The sequence below is a fragment of the Euprymna scolopes genome, chromosome 10, assembly GCF_053919585.1.
Source record: "Euprymna scolopes isolate OS-2025 chromosome 10, ASM5391958v1, whole genome shotgun sequence".
Classification (NCBI taxonomy): Eukaryota; Metazoa; Mollusca; class Cephalopoda; order Sepiida; family Sepiolidae; genus Euprymna; species Euprymna scolopes.
In genome coordinates this window covers 79,066,402-79,088,821 of record NC_136491.1, presented here as the reverse complement: position 1 = coordinate 79,088,821, position 22,420 = coordinate 79,066,402, and positions in this window count along the sequence as shown.

Genomic DNA, 22,420 nt, shown 5'->3' with positions numbered 1-22,420 from the left:
TGCCATACCCTGTCAAAAGCCTTAGATATATCTAGAGCTACCGCTCTGCCTTCCCCCGCTTTGTCCAGTGATTGGTATATACGTTCAGAGATCACGGTGAGGATGTCTGCTGTGGAACGGGCTTGTCTAAATCCATATTGTTTGTCAGTCAGTAGTTTAGCATCTGTAAGATGATGGATTAGAGCGTGGTTAATTATGGTCTCAAATATTTTGGCAAAAAGTGGAAGGAGGCTAATGGGGCGATAATTTGATGGGTCTGTCCTTTCACCAGAATTCTTGAATACTGGTACAACAGAAGCAGTTTTCCAACAGCCCGGAAAGCAAGCTTCATTAAGACATTTGTTGTAGAGTTTGGAGAGAACTGGAGCTACTTCGGCTGAGCACTTTTTTAATAGCACAGCTGGGATAAGATCGGGTCCACATGCTTTTGAGGTGTCAAGGTTTTTTATGATAGCATGCACCTGAGCAGGGGTGGTTTTCAGATCGTCTAGTGTGGCGTCTGTCCGCATAGGAAAGTCAGGTAGGGGGTGGTTGGAAGGGTCCAGTGTGGAGTTTGAGGCAAACCGACTGGCAAGCATGTTAGCCTTGTCGGTTGCTGAGGAGACAACCTCGTGATTGTTGGTTAGTGGGGGAATTGTCGATTGCCCATTATTTACTACACTGTTGTAGATTTTCCAGAAGTCTCGAGTTCCTAGTTTTTGTGCTTCGATGCGCTTTTTAGTGGTTTCCGTAAATTCTCTCTTAGCTGTCGCTATTTCTTTCTTAACGTTATTTCTAGCTTCTATATACTTCAGTCTGTTTGAACTGGACTTATGTCGGTTAAACCTACGGTATGCATGCTGCTTTTGAGTAATGGCAGTTGCACAAGTCGACGTAAACCATTGGGCAGAGTGGGGCTTACTATAAAATTTCCGCATGGGAACATGCGCTTCGATTGCAGTTTTGAACCAGTCAGTGGTCTCGTTTGCACACTGTTCAGCAGGGAGAGAGAAAATATTTTTCCATGGAGCATCTCTAATTAGTTCCCTGATGGCTTCCCAGTCAGCCTTATTATAATATCTCGTTGTTTTGAGCACTGGCTCTTCAGTTTTGGGTCTAGAGTTTAGGGCGATTTCAACCATTATCACTGCATGATCAGCGTTCCCGAGTGGGCTGTGGGCCTTCGCTATGCAGTCATCGGGAACTGTGGTCAAAAACAGATCTAGAAGTGATGCGTGTTGTTCTTCCTGGTCAGGGAAACGGGTTGGAAATGTAACAATTTGTGATAGGGAGTGAGATATAGCGAAGCTATGGGTTGTGCTGCCCGCTGCATCTGTGTGAGCAGAGAATCCAAGCCAGTTTTTGTGGTGGACATTAAAGTCACCAAACACATGTATTTGTGCGCTAGTGTCGAGGGACAGTGCCGTGTCTATGCTGTCAGATACTTTGTTTATTATGGAGCAGTCCTGAGTCGAGGGAGAGCGGTAGAGAAAATAATAGTAGCTAATACTGTGTTGCACGTTTAGTCTAAAGCACATAAAGGCTTGATCATCTGTTTCTAGGTTTGTTTCTCTAGTCAAGGGAAGGGTATTACGAATGTAAACTCCAAGTCCGTGCATATGTCTGTCAGAGTCCTTACGGCAGAGTGGGAGATATCCAGGCATGTTAAAGTGGTTAGAGGGAATGGAGGAGTGTAGGTTAGTCTCACTTAGTGCTAAGATATCCGGGGTATTTGTTAAGAGAAATGCTTCAACATCAGCTAAGTTAGTTCTAAGCCCACGGATATTTGTGAATGAGAGCCTCAAGGGAGGAGGCAAGTTGAATTTGTTTGTCCCTAATCCTGGTTTAAGCTTATTTTTAGATTGTACTGTCGTCATATTTTTTTTTTAAGAGTTTCGGTAAGGGGGAGCTAAGCAAGAGGTTATGCGGAGCTTCAGACATGCATCACAAGTAGACCATCAGCTGACCTTTCTCCAATTAGGATTGTGGCCTCAGGAAAGCCCACCGGGGATGAGTGCAGGGTCCCTTTCCATGCGCGTCATGGCACTGCAAACAACCCGATATTATTCAACTGTTGATGGAGCAGCCGCTCTAAGCGCTACCAAAGAGTTAGGGCTCCTGTACTACCAGTCGGGAACAGCAGCCAGGAACTGTCAATCCGGTACCCTCAACCCTTTAGGAGAAGGTCAACCCAATCTAACTGCTCAGGCATATCTTATACTCAAGCACTCCCAAATGTTCAGTTTTAGGGGTGGGGCATGCTGGGAATGGGGAAGAACGGCGTTCATTGCCCTAGCCAGGAAACAAGATCTACCGCTGGGTGTTTCTGTCGAATCACTGAGATAGTGTCTCTGCGCTTGTCTAATAGGCAAAGAAGGAGTATGGAAGCCGGGCGATAGACAGAGCCTATCTACTCCTTAAGCAATTTAGGTTTGCAAACCGGTGAATTTGTTTGAGTCACCAGCTCTAGGAAGGTTGTCATCCAAGACTGAAGAGGCCTCTCTCCCCTTTGGTTTAGTTTCAGAGTTTTCCTTCTCCTAGACGGATGATCTGGGAAGATCTACTGGGTCCGTCAGCCCTGAGAGGGTTTTCTCCGCGCCTAGGTTCTAATCCAGGTATTTCTGCGACCCCGCGTTGTTAGTGTTACTGGGTTAGTTTGTTGGGGATTATATCTACTGATTAGTTACACTCCTCATAGTGATTTAGGGACATGCTATTTACTTGTTAATGGATAAAGGGGGTGGGTGAAGTTCATGCAGTGTAAGCGTCTGTGTTTGTAAGAGGGCTTGTTAGGGAGGAGATAATGTGATTTTAGTCGTACCCTTTTTTTTTTATTTTATTAATGTTAGCTTAGGTCTAGTATAGTGTTACAGTATGAGTAGGTATTAAGAATTGAGCTACGAGTTGTGCCCGAGCTATTTTAGATGATAGGAGGGTTAAGATGTAAGTGCAATATAGCATGGATAAGACAGCAAGTATTGAGTCATGCGTAATTAGGTGAATAGATATATATGGGCAGGTTTTCAGTAGGTGCGAATAGAGTTGGAGTTGTAGGTATTTTTTAGTAAGAGTCATGGGGCGTTTTGCATAACAAGGAGTGTCGTTTCAATATCGTAATTAATCGTTGCAAAACTCGAGACAGTTGTGTAGTGCATATCGCTTTGTTTCTGGGTACTTTGGCTGTTAAGTACCTGCCTTTGTGTGCATAGGCTGTTAAGTCCCTTACTGGATAGGAATGAGCTGTAATGCATGCCTTAGAGGTAGAAATGTATAGATGTTTAGTGATGGTTATTAAAACAGTTTGCATGTGAGGGATTAGGGGCTGGAAGTTAGCGATTCAACTACAGATGCGGAGCACCGGAGCAATGTGGGAGTTTAGTGGCGGATAGGTTGGAAGGAGTAGATTGTTAGCGTTCAAGAGCAGAGGGGTTATTTATTTACAGATGGATTTCCATTAGGATTTTTGAGTTACAGGTAAGGTTTAGTCTGAAGAAGGGAGGAAATTTTTTTTTTTTTTTTTTTTTTTTTTTTATGCATGCAGGTAAGACAAACGCAATCGTCTTGGAGGTAAAATGTATAGGATTTCGTAGCTAGCTATTGGGTTTTTCCCTCCCAGTTATAGGGACAGCTAATTCGTTGGGATTTGGGATTGTAGTCATTAAGGTCAGGCGCAGAGTGTTGCATCTATTCAGAAAATTAGCCCTAGTATCACAGCTGGGATTATGTGTATTGCAGTTAAAAATATAGTGCCAGTCAAATTATGAGCCACGTGCAGTGGTTTGGTATGGTATGGGTATCATGGAGGACACTTACATACAAGCAAGCGTACGGTGATTGCATATATTAAGTATACTACTTAAATAAAGTTCTTCTGCCTTCTATAGTAGTAAGAAAGTTGGTCCTAGCTCTGTTCTATATTCTTGCATAGGCTATTCGTTTTCGAGTAGAGTTCTGACCTTAAAAACGGCTCGCGTCGGACTAAGTGTTAGAGACCATTTTTACGCATATGTAATTAAAATGCATTAAATAAATACATTTAAAGAGAAGGTATACACAGTTGGTAAAAGCAAAACGAGAAATAAACAAACAAAGTGAATAAATAAATAAAAAATAAAGTAATAAGAAACGACTCGCATGGAAGCAAAGAGTTAAAGACAATATATGCGCATATAGTTAAAATACATTAGTCAAAATTTTAGAAAAAAAAAAAAAAAAAAAAAGCAGTTGCCATTTTGGTAATATTAAGATTTGTTAAATTAAACTTAGCTTATATTGTTTGCCCATTTTCAAAATTTTCGCGTCTGTCAGCGAGCGAACCCTGCTTAGTGTGTCGGCTTCACTTCCTTTCCCCGGATTTTATATCTATTTATAGTTTAGTGCGCACATGTGTCTGGTAATTTTACTTTTTTTTTTTTCTTTTTCCCTTTTATTCTTTATTCTTTTTTATTTTTTTATTTAGGTTAATCTTCTGCCTTCTATAGTAGTAAGAAAGTTGGTCCTAGCTCTGTTCTATATTCTTGCATAGGCTATTCGTTTTCGAGTAGAGTTCTGACCTTAAAAACGGCTCGCGTCGGACTAAGTGTTAGAGACCATTTTTACGCATATGTAATTAAAATGCATTAAATAAATACATTTAAAGAGAAGGTATACACAGTTGGTAAAAGCAAAACGAGAAATAAACAAACAAAGTGAATAAATAAATAAAAAATAAAGTAATAAGAAACGACTCGCATGGAAGCAAAGAGTTAAAGACAATATATGCGCATATAGTTAAAATACATTAGTCAAAATTTTAGAAAAAAAAAAAAAAAAAAAGCAGTTGCCATTTTGGTAATATTAAGATTTGTTAAATTAAACTTAGCTTATATTGTTTGCCCATTTTCAAAATTTTCGCGTCTGTCAGCGAGCGAACCCTGCTTAGTGTGTCGGCTTCACTTCCTTTCCCCGGATTTTATATCTATTTATAGTTTAGTGCGCACATGTGTCTGGTAATTTTACTTTTTTTTTTTTCTTTTTCCCTTTTATTCTTTATTCTTTTTTATTTTTTTATTTAGGTTAATCTTCTGCCTTCTATAGTAGTAAGAAAGTTGGTCCTAGCTCTGTTCTATATTCTTGCATAGGCTATTCGTTTTCGAGTAGAGTTCTGACCTTAAAAACGGCTCGCGTCGGACTAAGTGTTAGAGACCATTTTTACGCATATGTAATTAAAATGCATTAAATATATATATAGCGAGATAAAATTAACAACGTCACAAAACAAGATATATTTAAGAAACAGTAAATTATATCTTCGCAAAGCGCTAGTCTCTACTTGATTTATTAAAAATAGTAGAAACATATGTGTGTCCTCGCGCTTTTTCACGAGAATAACATATATTTAATGCATTATTAATTATTTCCGAACTTGTGGGGTAACCATTTTTGTGTAAAAATTTGCATATTAACATAATTTGATAACAGCTTGTACCTCATGATTGTAGATAGTAGTTCTTAATGTTTTTCGGGTTTACTGTTTTTTTTTCTCAATAAATTATAGAGAAATGCTTTGATTTCATTTATATGGTCAAATGTGCTTGCCCCATCTCCATGTATAATATTTTGATAGCAGGAATCCCCTTCTGAACCAAATACTGCATGTTTGCAACAACTGATACCACATACAAATTTATTATGTCTAGACTATTACCAACATATTCATGTAACTTTAGAACGATATTTAGACATACTAAAACTTTATAATAAAATGCTAAATTTCATTCTTTGAGAGACTAGTTCCGATTTTCTTCTCTAAACATTAAGTCCGTCAACGGCCCCAATCAAAACCGAGCTGAAATGTACACATTCTACAGATATTGTGACTGCACTCTTCGTAACTGGATCATAAACTCATAGACATTACGTATTTTTTCAATTTCCTGATCCGGAAAAAATAAATTCTCCTTTCGCCAATTCTGCTCCTTCTCATGGGCTGAGCTCTGAATATTCTTATATTACGGAAGTCTATTTTTCTCGATATGAGATAACAGTTATTAATTTTTAAAAAATGGCATCACTCAGAAAGATTGTTTGGGCCTGCCACTCAAAACACAACATATGTGGTTAAAACTTTTGCAACAAAAAATATTAAATGTATATATATATATATATATATATATATATATATATATATATATATATACATATTAAGATATGTATATATATATATACATATTAAGATCTTCAGTAAATTTACACGTCCATTTTTGTGTTTGTAAATAAAATAGACACCTTCTGCTTTTGCATACGTTCCAATATAAAATAATAAATGTAATTCAAACTGCAACTTCTCTAGAGAAAGGTAAATTGTTATATCTTTACTTTAAATGAGAATACAGCAAGAAACACGGGGTTATGGGTGAAAGACAAAGGGGTTTATTTACAAGGCAATACCTGTGACATAAGAATGACTCGACATATATTCGTATTATGTTCCTGTCTGTTTTTCTTCTCTCTCAGTCACGTGAGAGGGTATAGTTCATTTCATCTATGAAGCGACGTTAGGTTATTCCATTACATCAGCTTCCTCCCAAGCTAAATTATTCCATAGAGTTTTGCTTCTACCATTTTTAACTTTTGAGAAATTGTCCAAACAATTCGGTCCTTTCCATTTTCCTTTCACCTCTCCTCACCATTTGTGTTTGCCGATTTTGTACTTTTGGAGAGTGACTGGATTTCTGAGTTACTGGTATTTCCTTGTTTGGAGGTTGTATATGGAAAGTATCATATAGCACTTGGTAACTCTTAGTTTCTGACTGTTTTTATGTATCGGGTTCTGTTGGTGTTTTTGTGGAAAAACGTCTGCATTTTATAATGTAAACCATTCTCCCAATTCTTTCTTGATATTATGGCTTCTCCCTACAAACTCTTCCCTGCCGTATAATTTATGAAGAAAACTTTATCGTCGTCATTGTAAGTCTTGTACCTTACATTATCCTTGATACTTTCTTTTACTTTTTTTTCTTTTGGATTAACCGGTTGAACACCGAACGTACCTCCCTGGCAACCATAAGTTCAGGTGGGGATGATGTAGCATTTGTATTTGGATTTGGTGTTATCCTATATATTGCTAAGCATTTTGAATGATTTTTTCTTCCGTATCGATGTTATTATTTTTGTTAAACTCGTTTAAATGTGTCAACAAATCTTTTCGCTTGTCTGTTTGATCGAGGGTTAAAAGTTGGTGTTGTAATGTGTTCAATGGTCAGTGTTTCGCAGTAGTGTTAGAATTCCTGACCTGTGAACATAGTCCCATTATCACTAACTTCGAATCGACTAAATACCTCGTCCAACGCATTTATTGTGTTTGCTGCTCTAAGCTGTGTGTATTTAAAAATTTCTGGCCATTTTGACGTATTATCTACGATCACTAAGTAATAATATCCTTTCAGAGGTCTTGCGTAATCGATATGGATGCTTGTCCAGGGTACATCTGTTTTAGGCCAAGGTTGCGTCCGTATGGAAGGACATCTTGCAGCTAGTTGCCAACCTTTACCATTTTCCCAATGTCCTGATCCATTCAAGGCCAGTATGTGAATCCTCTCATAAGGGGCTTTATATGGAGATTCCAGGATGTCCCATGTGGAATTCCTTTAGGATTTTATTTTTTAATACTTGCGGTACATCAGAGTTTCATCACACATAGAAAATGGAAACATTTTTAATCATTGTCTATCTTTTTCGTCTTGTCCCACTTGTTTTTATCTTATTAATATATTTATCTGACTTCTCGGCTTTCTTTATTTCCTCAAGTGTAACAGGAAGTTTCCTAACGCTATTTATTAATATATATGTTAGTTCATTTTCTTCTTATTATGCTGCTATAACAGTTTCTTCAAAGTCAGTTTTACTGAGGATCAATCTCGAAACGCCATCTGCATGTGCAATTTTACTAGATGCTAGGTTTATTTGGAAATCGTAATTGAGCAAAATAATACTCTATCGCTATAATCTATTTGCTGTATGAGTAGGAATCTCTTTTTTCGAACGAAAAATCGATAGTAATGGTCTATGATCCGTTTTCAAGACAAAAGATCTTCCATGAATTAATCTATGACATTTTCTCACAGCATACACAATCGTCAGACCCTCTTTTTCGATCTTAGTGTACTTTGTTAAAGCGGATAATAAAACCTTGAGGCGTAAGAAATTGGTTTAGTAGATCCATCTTCGATTCTGTGTAGAAGCACCGCTCCTAAACCGTATTCGGTCGCATCTGCCGCTACAATTAAATCTATTTTCGGAGTGTAATGTTCGAACGTGAGATCCGATAACAAACATGTTTTAATTTTTTGGAATGCTTCCTGACATTCTTTTGTCCAGAGCCATTTTTTATGCTTCTTCAATAATTCATTTAATGGTGCTCTTAGTTCGTGCATGTGTGGGATATAAGCATTATAGTACTTTGCCAGACCCAGGACTGACTGTAACCTTATTGCATTGTCTGGTCTAGGCATGTCTCTAATTGCTTCTGTCCTATTTGGGTTAGATCTTCCACCTTTCCAATCAATTATTTGTCCCAAATATTCAGTCTAGTCCATACCAAAATTACATTATTCGAGAGCCACTTTAAATCCGTAGTCTTCTATTTTCTCGAATACCTTCCGACTGTGGTATTTATGTTCTTCAACATTTTTGCTTCTATTCAAAATGTCGTCTAAATAAGTCATTGCAAAACACAAGCCTGCTAGCATAGGATCCATAATTTGTTGGAATAAATTTGGTGCTACTTTCAACCCAAACGGCAATCGTTTTAGGGAAAATAATCCTTTATGAGTATTCATTGTCAGGTATTTAGAACAATCTTTGTGAACTTTGACCTGCAAATATACTTCTGACAAGTCAATTTTTGTGAAAATTTCTCCTTCATTTAAATAAAATATTTCTTCGGGAGTAAGGAGTGGATAGTTATGATCTTTTCTTCCTGTCTTTTTTCCTTCTCTCTCAGTCACGCGAGAGATGATAGTTCCTTGCATCTATGACGGGATGTTAGGTTATTCCATTACATCATAAATATATATCGATATTCGGTAAATTGACAATATATTTACATTTGTATATATTTTTGGCCCGTTACTTTGTTTACATTTTCGAAGATATTAGAATTGTTCATGCGTGGTTCTATGTGTGTGCGAGGTCACATCAGCGAACGTTGCCAAAGAAAAACACTACTTTTGATTTTTAATGCTTTTTAAAAACATTTATTTGATGTTAATAAACATTATAGATTGCAAGTTCAATTTGGAACATTAAATATCTAATCACTTAATAATTAATATTTTTTCAATTTCTCTCTTGCTATTCTTGTTTCGTTACTTCCTGGGTTAAATTATGGGGAGCGTTTATTTTACGGGTCGACTCATAAAAACAGGTGCTTCTTCGTTATTACTTAGGCTGGATAATATCGCTACAATGAAAAACAGAATTTTACTTACATTTTTGGTTTTCATAAGACAAAATATTGTGCCTTTTCGTCATTGTAAAAATGTGTGTTTTTTATTTATAAACACCACTGTAACAAATTTCATTTTTTGTCAATTTATGCGTTCATGATTCAACAGAACAGATTCCTTTTCTCTTTTGTCACGTTACATGTGCCGTAAATACACGAGAAATGTAATGTGGGAAGATGGAATGGATAAGGATATTTATAATAGATGGTACACAGTTCATTTTTTATTATAGAGACATTATATAAAAAGAGACGTTGACAGTTCTTTTAACACTGAGAAGAATTATTATTTCGGATACTTTATTTCGCTTGCGAAATAGCCTTAGGTAGCACTCTTCCTCTGGCTTTTTTGAACCTTACTCCCGAACTCGACTCTGACTGAACTGATTGAATTCCAACCCTCTTAACCTAATATATAGCAGCTATCTTTCTTTGTGACGTCAGAAATCTGCCCAACTACGTGAATGTTTTCTCACATGGATTTACATACACGTATGTCTAACACGTTTTTGGCAAAACAAAGACATTCCTTAATTTATATTATCTGATATCTGACCTCACCATATAACGTTATTTTTACACAGTAGACAATACGCTATATTTCTAAAATCGTATACAATTCACACTATGTATTCTTTTACACTCTTTATTACTGGGTTCAATTTTAACCTTTTCTGTATAATAAACATTATTTTCAAACTTATGTACGTTGTTGCCCTAATTAGTTGGACCTGCCCTTTTCAATATATTAAAGAAATATCTTACACTTCTATTTCCTGAGAATACTTTTTTCCCTTTTATTATTAACTTATACATTATCGGTTTGCGTGCATTTTGGATATTTTCAGTATTGTGACACAGCAAAAGCTATATCCCCAACAAGAACACAAGTTTCATTCATTTTGCCTTTTTGTTTTCTATTTGTTTTTAGCCACATCAACACATAGTCGGTTAAAGTTAGTGCTTAATAAAGTAACTTTTTATATACGTCATTATTTACATTGAATTGTAAGACTACTTCAGGATAATTGTGACTATTGTGTAACACTTCTTCTAATAAGTATGATTTTTAAGATAACATTTAACCTTTTTTCTTAAAGATATGTCAATAAGATTTGAATAGGATGAATTAAGTTGCACATCAACAGTTCAACAGCGTTGGATGTCATTATAAATATACGTGTTTACCACGAAAGAGAGGACGCGGTTGGCAGCGAAAAATAATACGTGGTTAGCACGAAAGAGCATAGACATAGTGAAACGCCGTGCGCATGATGGCAATATATATTTTTATATAATTGTATACCAATTTGACCAGAACCTATTTCGGCCTCATAAGAAGTATGATATTAAGAGAAGTTGACATTCGACCAAACCACCGCATTTTGTGGTGCGGCATCGGCCACTCCAATAATGGAGCGTTTGGAAGATGAAGAGTTTACTTGTGAGTTGTGCGAAATAACCAATGTGGGGCGACTCCTTCATTACGATTGAAACGTGCGGTTCGGGAAATATATCGGCAGCTTTCGACAGAACAACGGAAGTATATTGAAAAAGTGCGTCGTTGAATTAAAGAGAAAAGTAAAGTACACTTCGAGGCGGATTTTTTAGAAATACTGTCAAGTTATAGATAATAGTAAGTTAAAATTTGTGTCGGATTTTGAGGAACCACTCGTAGCTGTTAAATGAAGACAGTAAAATGCAATTTGGTTTGACTCTTTAAAAAATTATTCGCTTTAATATGAAAAAATAAAAGTACGAATCAATTAGAGTTTCTAGAACAAAATCATCGCATTTAACTAAAAAAAAATGCGATTTGGTTGTATTTTCTGAAAAGAAAAGTCGTTAGTTTGAATTGAAGTTCTTCATTTCAAACCAAGAGGATTAAATTAGATTTTTAATAAAACAAATCGTCACTTTTAAGTTAAGAATGAAAAAACTCCTCATTTCTCGCTTTAAAACCATAATATTTGAAAAATGTTCAAAGTTTCTCAATTATCTCTAGATAAAAAACGGGGGACACGTTGGCATATTTGCTAATGACGAAACAGTTATTGTAGACGAGGCGATTTATTACACCAGATATCCTTCCGCTGATGCAGAGCAAAAATGCTGCTTCTCTTGTGGTTTTGCAGCCGTGGCAAATAATGGAAGAATTGTGTCTCGACATTACTATCGGAACTACAGCAGGGGAATTGATGCAACTAAAGTAATACTTACTCTGCACTCTACGCTTGCGCATAGGGCAAAACAAATCCAAGTATTACTCTAGGGAACTTATCCTTATTTGTCCCGGACATTAATTGATCTAGTAGCTCTCTTGATCTGAATGCATTCCAGTATTAGCTCTTTTGCAGGATTGCACGGAAATCTTACGTTAATTCACACGCTAATGTTAACTCTCTGTACCAGTAATTTGAAGACCAAACCGGAAACAAGATACTATGCAGTTAAGAACAGATGTTTAAAGATTTGTCAATACATCTATAGTTGGTTAATACCAGTTTACATGTTTTATTTATAAGTTTTTTAACGGATTTTCCCAACGCAGCGTATCTATACACATTGTCAATATTTTCTCTTAATTTAGCATGCTGTATAAATTTGTTATCTTCTATTCCAAAGGAATCTGTATTCTCCTGCTCTTCTAGGTACTTGATACCAGAGACTTTATCAACATGTTGATTTAAGTGTTTACTAACGGATAACCTCGAAACCCATATATTATATGAGATATACCAGAAAACTTAGAATATAATTTCATTAAGTTCACACACAAGAAAAATTCATTGTTCATGTAAATACAATAATAGACTTTACGTTTATCGATTTGTTTTAGTAATTAATTCTCTATGAAATGCGTTTTTGTTACAAACATCAGATACTAGATTAGATCAGATCAGATAGTACCATATGAGCACATTTGATTTACTGTAAATCAGAATAACCAGAAAGATAAGAAAGATAAGGGAAGATAAGGCACTATCTTCTAATAAATAATAGGTTAATATACTTTGGAGTTCGTACCAATAAATATATGGATATTGCTAAAAACAACAAGAAATCATAGGTAATCCCTATCTTATCCCGTTTTTTTGTTATTATCGACATGAGTGTATCGCATGCAAAATTTAGTTTTGACTGACCAGTATGTATTCGATTTTTCATGTAACAATCTTTCATATATTTATGTCTCCATTTCATTCAACAAGCAATAATTGGTTGGTCATTGATTCTATACATGTATGCTCTGTAGGTTGCGAAGAATATCTAAACAACTACTTAACAGAATTATATTAAGAAACCCATTGCCTCACATATCACATAATCAGTTAGGCAAGTCTTCGTTCAGTATTTCACAATTCTCTTAAACATTTGCATCAAACAACATTCGTCAGCCAATTTCGTTCTTTTAAATCACATATAAATAAAACAAAATTAGTGGTAGGAAAATAGAACACAAGATCTATATCTCTCCCGCTCTCTCTTTCAATCTTTCTCTCTCTCTCTCTCTCTCTCTCTCTATATATATATATATATATATATATATATATATATATATATATAATTATATATATATAGTACAAAACTTATTATTTTCTAGCTAATGATGAGTCGACAGTACTTATATACCAGATTGCAAATCCGCCCGAGTAGAAAAGTAAGGAAAACATATCTCTTCTCTACCTTCGTCCTGTTTATTATTATTATTATTATTATTATTATTATTATTATTATTATTATTATTATTATTATTATTATTATTATTATTATTTTATAAATCTCCTTGTGAGTCAATAATAATAATAGGAAGAAGAAGAAGCAGAAGAAGAAGAAGAAGAAGAAGAAGAAGAAGAAGAAGAATATACTAAATACTGGTTCGAGCACTAACCGCTAGAAGTACTTAAAAATGAAAGTTACAAAATTCTATTGTGATATCGACGTACTACAAATTTGTCATTCTAGTTTCCAAGAAAACTAATGGTCCTTGCCAGCAAAGAAATCAATCGTAAACCTGAGTTATGATTATACACATTATTTGCCTCTATCACTGGAAAGGGCAGGGAATACTGTGAATCTGGGCATGCTTTTTCACCCATATTCCAGAGGCAACACAGGCTGTTCTCAAAGCCAAATCTTCGATGGTGGCCTGTGTGATAACAGCTAGTGAGTAAACATAATAATTTAACAAATAAATCTAACTGGACAGAAAAGGGAAACTAATATAGAAGATGAAGACAGTTAAGACAACGCTTAAAATAGAAGACTTCGTAGAAACAACTACGAGAAACTTTAGTAAATACAATGGCAGAGATTGAAATCAGGGGGTGGTTAAAATATACGGAGAATAACAATAATAAAAACGTCTTATATATTAAGAAAAACAGTTGAATGCACATGAGCTACAAACGGTAACCTTCCATGTAGAAACTGGAACAGAAGTAAAATGAAAAGAGGGAGAGGAAAAACACTACTTGTGCTATCAATTCATTCTTTGATGTCTTGGTTTTTGTTAAAACAATATATTAATGCTCAATTAGGAAATATGATGATTTTGTAGCTTACAGTTTAAGTCATCTCTTTTTGGCTTAAAACTTATTGGTATATGAACGATTACTGAATTTTCAATTATATAAACCCAGTAAATTATTTAAGGAAAATGGAAATAATATAATTGTAAGTAAACCCAACCTCACCAAAATAGTCGTGTTGGCATAAAGTGACACCACACTAAAGGATCGTGTGGGGCTTAGAAAGATGGGAAGTGAAGGCGAACATTTACTGCTTTCTACTCACATTTCGGTGAGAATAAATCGTCGGTGCTAGTGACAATCTAGTGTAAATCAATATTGCGATGACGCACACTCATTTGCAACAATTATCAAAAGAGTTGGATTGTACTTGAAAATTCGGGGAGGGTTGTTGTCACTTAGTCTTTATGAGACACCGCACGTTGTTAACATGATTTTTTTATGATGGTCTGTGTGAAATATTCGAGTTTGTACACACAATAATAATAATAATAATAATAATAATAATAATAATAATAATAATAATAATAATTGCGATTCTATATAAAAAGTAAAATCATGTTTTCACTAATTTTACAATTATTATTAAGTATACTTGAGTAGTTTCCTTATTCATAAAATTGTATATTTTCATAAGTATTTATTTTTCCTGTATCAGTTATTACAAAGGCAAATCAGTTACTTATTTGCAAATTAAAATTTAATTGATATACGTGGTTATTTAAGCAAACCAGATAGATATATGTACACTTTTATTAAACGCAAGCCAATTATTGCGCAAATAAACATACGATAGGAATTGATACCGCTGAAGTGTTCTTAGTCAAACCATCGATGCTGATGAGTATCTCATAAAAACCAGTGGTCTTTGTTGTTTTGTTATTAATCATGTTATATTAAACTGCATAGCTCTGTTAACAATTACTTTTACATATGGAATACTTGAGGTTATTCCATTCTAAAACGGGCGAAAGTGAATTGGCTATAATAAATCAAGCTTAATAATATAATAAAATCAAGAATTATTAAGTTGGCATAACTTTATCGCAAACTATCTTATTTATACTGAACACCACAGTTCACGCCAGGGTATAATATTATATTACAATATGCCATTAAAATAATTAACAATTTAAGCAGCGTCGGAACTTCGTGTATTTTCCTCCACATGGCTATGTTGAATAACTGTGTTTTATTGAGCACACTAGGATAAAAGGAAGTAGATTCCAGCGTCAAGTGCAAGGACAAATCTACCAACTTGAAGCCGTGAGAATAATCTTAAGTCGACCCAAAACAACAGAAGAAAGCAGTCGGGCTATTTGATAAGTAAATTATAACACATTTGTATATGGAATTGGAATTAAAGTAAGAGGTCTCGAATACATGTCGAGGCAACATTCTGAAATCGGCTTAATAATTGATTATGCATAGATGATCATATATTTCATATTAACCGCTCTGTTGTTCAGTGAAAAGGAAAACAGCTAACTCTGAGTAATAGAACTTCGTTAATTACTGTTGCACGCTTTTAATATGCGATGGCAACTCATCCATCTGTTGTAACGTAAGATATATGTGTAATCGTATATTTAATAATAAATATTCGGCGAGTGTCGGTTAAACAAAATTTATATTGCTACTCGTCAGGTTGTGAGTTCAAAAGTCATGAAATACAAACTTTTGTAATGAGACATTGTTGAATAGCGGGAGATATTTTTAAGGATGACGCTGAGTTCATATTGGACCAATATAATACACGAATATAGCGATGATGAGGAAGATACGAGACATTACTACATGTACAGTTCTGTTCTGGGATGCTTCTTATAACATATATTAGTGAGGAGAGAGGGTGATAAGGTGATAGATGCACAGTTCTTATATTTATTTTAACACATATAGAGAGGAGGAGAGATACATATTTTGGAAGGGTTACGCAATGTTCATAATAAAATGTTTAACACATTACCTTTTGGGTGTTGAATGATGACGCATGATAACAGTTTTACTAAAACACAATTAATGGTTATTTATTCATTGAACCGGTCGAACACTTATGACGCCAGAAATTCAAATTCGGGATCCACATAGTTAACCTTCTACCCCTCCGCTTCCTAAGGGGCAGCTGACCACTGACTGTCAACTGACTGACTCTCCTGGTCTCTGCTTACTAGCAAACTCAACAGTTCTGTCTCAAGTACCCTGATCTGACAAGCTCTAACTAATATATTGAGAATCCCCCATTTTGCTATAGCGTCAGAAGTGTGTTTCCCAACGTGGCCAATTCACGTGGCTATGCAAAAGTTTTGTCCAAAACATACTTTTGACAACAAAGAATGCTCAATTAACCTATTTTTAACCTAACTTAATTTTTAACAATGTATGTTTAATTAGTATTGTTCATTCTTTTTAGCTGGAATTGTTAATATTCAGCTTTATAAAAGAATAAACAATATATTCTTTTTTACAATATAAACAATATCTAACTATTTTAATAGAATTTAACAATATACCTTTTTTAACATTCCGGTTTCTAATATTCTATTTCTGAACCCTGCTTACAAGGTTCGTGTCACGGTATATCCCAATCTCATTTTCACTTATCTAATTTTCTTCTTATTTACACGGAAGGGGACAACCCTTTATGCTGTAACGTCATGACCAAACTTTACCATAATGTATTTATACAAAATAAAAATATGAAATTGGCTATAATTATTATATTATTTCTTTCATAAAATACAATAGCTGAACATTTTTAAAATCCATATCTTAAAATATATAATATTTAAAACATGGCAATCAAATTTAAATTGCTAGGAGATTTCTAGAAGAAAATACACACGTAAACACGTCAAAATACATTATTTTCTATTTAACACATGTTTACGAAGAAATAATGAACGAGGCTTAGACTAAAATATCTATTAATATATAACGTTATGTGTGTTAGAAAGAGAGAGAGAGAGAGAGAGAGAGAGAGAGTTTCCCATGGACTCCTAAAAAACAGAGCCGATTTTTATGGAGTTTCATAATACGTGGTTGAGAATAGTATTTAAATACGTTTTGTATAGAGATCACTTTCATAGGGATCGATAATCTAATTAATCTGATGAAAGAAATGACAGGGCATTTTGAGAAAAATGAATACCTTATACAGCCTTCAATCATAAGTGCATCTGAGAAGTTCAATTACCAAGCAAGCCATAAAACAGCCATATAAAATAAACAATATGTCATTTGATATGAAAAGGGGCGTTCGTATATGAAGGTTTTTGTTTTAAACACAATTAAACAATATGCCTTGACCTATTATTTTAAAACTTAAATTCAAGCCATTATAACATATTACTTACAAAGAAAAATCAAGCATATAAAATCTACAGTAGGTTTTCTCATATAAAAGGGGTTCGTTCAAAATGTTTCTGCTTAGAGCACAATTGAAGCATAATACTTGATTTTTTTTTATTTTACACTTTAAGTGAAGTCGTTATATATCCATATAATTTTATAAAACACATAAGTTATCTACAGTTCGGTGTTAAATACAATATAGTGTTTCCTTAAGGTGTGCCCCAATCGGTTGACAACAAGAGCAGACAGTCGATCAATCTATATAATTATGAAATTCAAATGACCTTGTAACGGATGTTGTAACTCAACATCCGGTTTACGACTTCCGATGTATCTTGGGTACATAAACAAATAATCAACGCGATAATAAAACGTATTGTTTTACTGTGTACATTTTCAGCGTCTCAATTGATTTTGTTTCGCGATTCCCAATAAACAATTGTTAATACTTTCTGCATTTTTTACATTGTTCATTTCCGTATTACGTTTAAGTTATTTTAACGCAATTTTCTTACAAATTTACTTTAATCCGTTGACAATCATAAGAGCATTTTAAAACGGCGATTTATCAACCGCCTTCATTTTTTTAATTTCTTCTCCATCTTTTAATACACCTTTAAAAAAAACATTAATACATTTTCTTCTACTCTACCAACATTAATAAATAACTCCGAAAATATGTTGATTTTTTTTTTTACTTTGAGTTAAAATAAATAATCAACGGGGCAATAAAACGTATTGTTTTACTGTGTACGTTTTTAGCGTCCCAATTTTTTCGCGTTTAAATTAAAAGAAATATAAACATTGGAATTTTACTTAAAGTATTATGGTATTTGTTCAGTGCAAATTTACCTATAAGTGAGGCAAACCACTTATAATTCAATGAGTGCGTTTTTTGTTCCAAAATAAACAATTATAAACAGAACAACTTATAGAAATCTATCTATATTCTTTTTTATGTTAATATACTTTCATAGAAATGTTTCTGTTATGTCACAAAAAGTATTTTCTTTGCGTCACAAGTGCCACGATCATACATTAATTTCATAGCTAATATAACACACTGACCCAACGGGTCAGGGGTAGTATAGTTGGATATAAAATGTGTTGGTTCAACTGTTTCAATGCAAATTAAAATATAAGAGTGTTAAACCTTCTTTAATCCTTATTCAACCCCGGGCAACGTCTAGTCCTTTTTCTAGTATAATATATAGCCAAAACATATAAGACACTTGCTTGTAAGAACTATTTCTCTTCTTTTATTTTCCATAGTAACAAGAAAGATATTTAGATAAAACAATAATTAAACAGGATGTATATAGCATAAAAGAAAATTTATGTTTTGGATATAAAATACAATCCATGTATATCTGATATGATAAAAATTACAAACAATATACATTTTTAAAATGTCCGCAATAAAATCTGCATTTTTTTTAAGTAACTGCGAACATGTATTGTAATTAACAGAAATAAAAACAGACAGAGAAAACAAATATTGACTTAATGTGTGTAACCCCACTAAATAAGAGTTAGTTTTCTTACCCATCTGCATGTGCTAAAATGGGTGTCGTTTATCTACTTTATATTTAACTGCTTTATAAAACGGTTTTTTAGCGGTCTTATTTAATGCATTGTGACTAGTCTGTTCTCTGTGTGCGCGTGCGTTAGAACATAAAATCTCGAACATTACGACATATCTGTTAGTACCGTTCCTTCTGGGGATTTATCGACTTGGGGAACTAAATACAGTTATAACGAGCCGCATGCAAGACAGACATTGCAGAAATTGCATGTTGTTTATATATATATATATATATATATATATATATATATATATATATATATATATATATATATATATATATATGATTATTTGTTTACTATAAAAATTAAATACCTACAGACACTAGTGTTTCATTCTTTCATTATTCTTCAGTGCAGGGTGTCACGATTAACACCAGCCGAACGATTCCAACCCCGCAACACGATACATCGATACATCGATTAGCGGAGACCGTATCCATTCGGCTACCATTAACCGCGTGAAATAGCGTTGAATTTTAAACAGTTTAACTTAAAATGTCATTACGTCAGTCCGAGAGTAATCTAATCCTTATACGGTTATCTATGCATAAGAGCTAAATTGGCCGACTTTTTAATTCAGCTGAAAGTGCTCAACGATAAGAAATGAATTTCTTAAAGGGGCTGTCATAATTATTTTGTTTTTTACTATAATAATTAAATACCTACAGACACTAGTGTTTCATTCTTTAATTATTCTTCAGTGCAGGGTGTCACGATTTACACCAGCCGAACAATTCGAACCCTGCAACACGATACATCCATGGCGGAGACCGTATCCATTCGGCTACCATTAACCGCGTGAAATAGCGTTGAATTTTAAACATTTTAATTTTAAATGTTCATTACGGCAGTCAGAGAGTGATCTAATCGTTATACGATATATATATATATGTACATATATATATACATATATATATACATATATATACATATATACATATATATATATGCATATATATATATATATATATATATTTCGAGTCACTATGCAATCTCCCACAATGTCACATTCCAAAAATATGGAATAACTATGGAATCATATTCCGGAAATGACATCGTTGCTCTTCTTAATGTGTCGTTGGTGGTTGTGGTAGGAAGTGGGTAGAACTACATTAATATTGAAAGTTCTGCTAAGTAAAAGTTGCCTAATCATCATTCGCGTCAATGCATTTATGTAATTATTTCGAAAACCTGCTGGGTTATGATCAAGATATGATATCATTTAATTTAAAATGATGGTGTTAGTAATATGGAGAGAAATAACACTTTAATGTGCAATTTTGTAGTGACGCACTGGTTGCCTAACCACTAAGCTTTTCAACATGTTTGTTTATTTGTTTGTAAGGCTTGCTTAGTAATCTTCCAAAAATGACGTATTTTTTCTAAAAAATGTTATCGGCAGTGGTGAAAAAATGAAACAAAGTTATGTGGAATTTGAGAATGAAGTAAAGGTTGTCTAATCACTTAACGGTGCCAATGTATTTATGCATTAATTTTAAAATTCTACTGAGGCATCTTCCAAAACTGGCATAACAGTTCTTCAAATAATAGTGCCGATTGTGAGGAAGGAAAGAAACGCAGTAATATTTAAATTTATGGTGAAGCAAGGGTTGCGAACTCATAAACCAACACAATGTATTTATGTATTAATTTGGAAATCCTAATGATCCATCTTCAGAAAAATATTTCAATTTTCCTAAAATTATGGTAGTTGGCGGGAAGAGAAATTATTTCATATGTGTTGTATAATACCTGTCGAGAGAATGTTACATTGTTTCATATATGTATATAAATCACCCGCCCCAAAAAGGTAAAATTATGTCATATACATTCTGTACTTTATATGTCCTAGGGAAGGTAAAATGATTTTATACATGTGTAATAGCCGTTCAAAGGTAGGTAAAATATTATTTTGCTCGAAATAGCAAATGATACATATACATTAAAAATTCCTCTCTCCCAAGAATAAAAATAACAATTATATTCAAAATCAACTTAAATATTCTCATTGTTTATACGGTCCCGAGCAACGTCGGGTAGCCCTGCTAGTCTGCGATTGAGACAGTTTAGATATTTATCGGGCATATTTCACAAATTAATAAATAATGTCAATGTTTAATATCGCCTTAAACTAAAAACGCGTATATTTAGAAATATCTTCATAAACACCGTTTAAATATACAGATGCTGAAGATAACCGGAACCAGACTTAACTAATGATTTGCTATTTTGGTTATAAATCATAGGAAATACGTGCATAGATTTTGTCTAGACGCCACACCCGGCAAATGCTGACAGACCAACAAACAAACAGCTGTATTTAATCTGAAGGCTGCTTTTTTTTTTTCAAAAATCATCCGTAGAAATAGAATTTGGTTTAACGACTGTATGCTACAACAAAATTTACACTGTGTTTGCTAAGATCGAATATGCATAGCTATATAGGGTTACTTAATGACATTTTATTATAATAAGAGCAAGTGTTATATAAACCTTTCATATGTTTCATATGAAGTATCGAGCTACCACTTCAACTAATCACGCTGTGTTTAATATTCCGCACTTAATCATTGTTCCAGATCTACATTTTTTCTAAATAATTCTATCTGAAACAATTCTCTTCTCTATTATATAGTTATTGTAGATTACCGATTTGTGATGTGAGGAATTATACGACTTGTAGCATACACAAATTCTATTTGTTCTACACTAGTCGATGTACTTACAATTTAGTGTTTTATCTCCTTTACCACATTCCACACAGTTATATAGTCTATACATTTCCCAAACGTATCATGCTTAAACAACCCTAACAGGATTTTATTTAACAGTCTGCAATTTCAATTACTGCCAAACACATCTTTTCGTCAAGTTTTTAACAGTTTAATGAAGGGCAAACAAATATGGCGTTGTTCTCTTGTCACTCGTCGAATTTTTGTTTATTTCATTTGCATATCATCCGGACTATTAAATACGAATCGGTATCTTTTGTGACATATTGCAGACTAATTATATGTGATTTGTTAAAACAATGAATAACGCTCTTTGATGAGGTTGACTGCCATTACGAATTCAATATCCATATTATTAAAGTTCGTGTACATCAAAGCACAATATTCTTCTTACACGGAAGAGAATTGAAAGCTTATATGGGTGGAACGACATAATTAATGTATTTAAAGAGATCTTTCTAAACAGATATTTCCTTGTTGGTTCTGTATATTTTGAAAGAATTAACATCCGGTGTTTGTTTTTTTTCTGAGTGCTGGTTGACAATATAGTCACGAAAATTAATACACCGTACTGCAGAATTATAATATCATATTCAGCGTTTGCATTTGGACCATTTTATTGTTTTAGCAGATTATCACTTTTTCTGTCATCTTCTATAATATAAAAGGCAAAATTGGCGCGCGCGTTTGTGTATGTCAAAGAAAGGATTTTCCGCGGTGGGGGGGAAGGTCTCGACAAGATTACTATT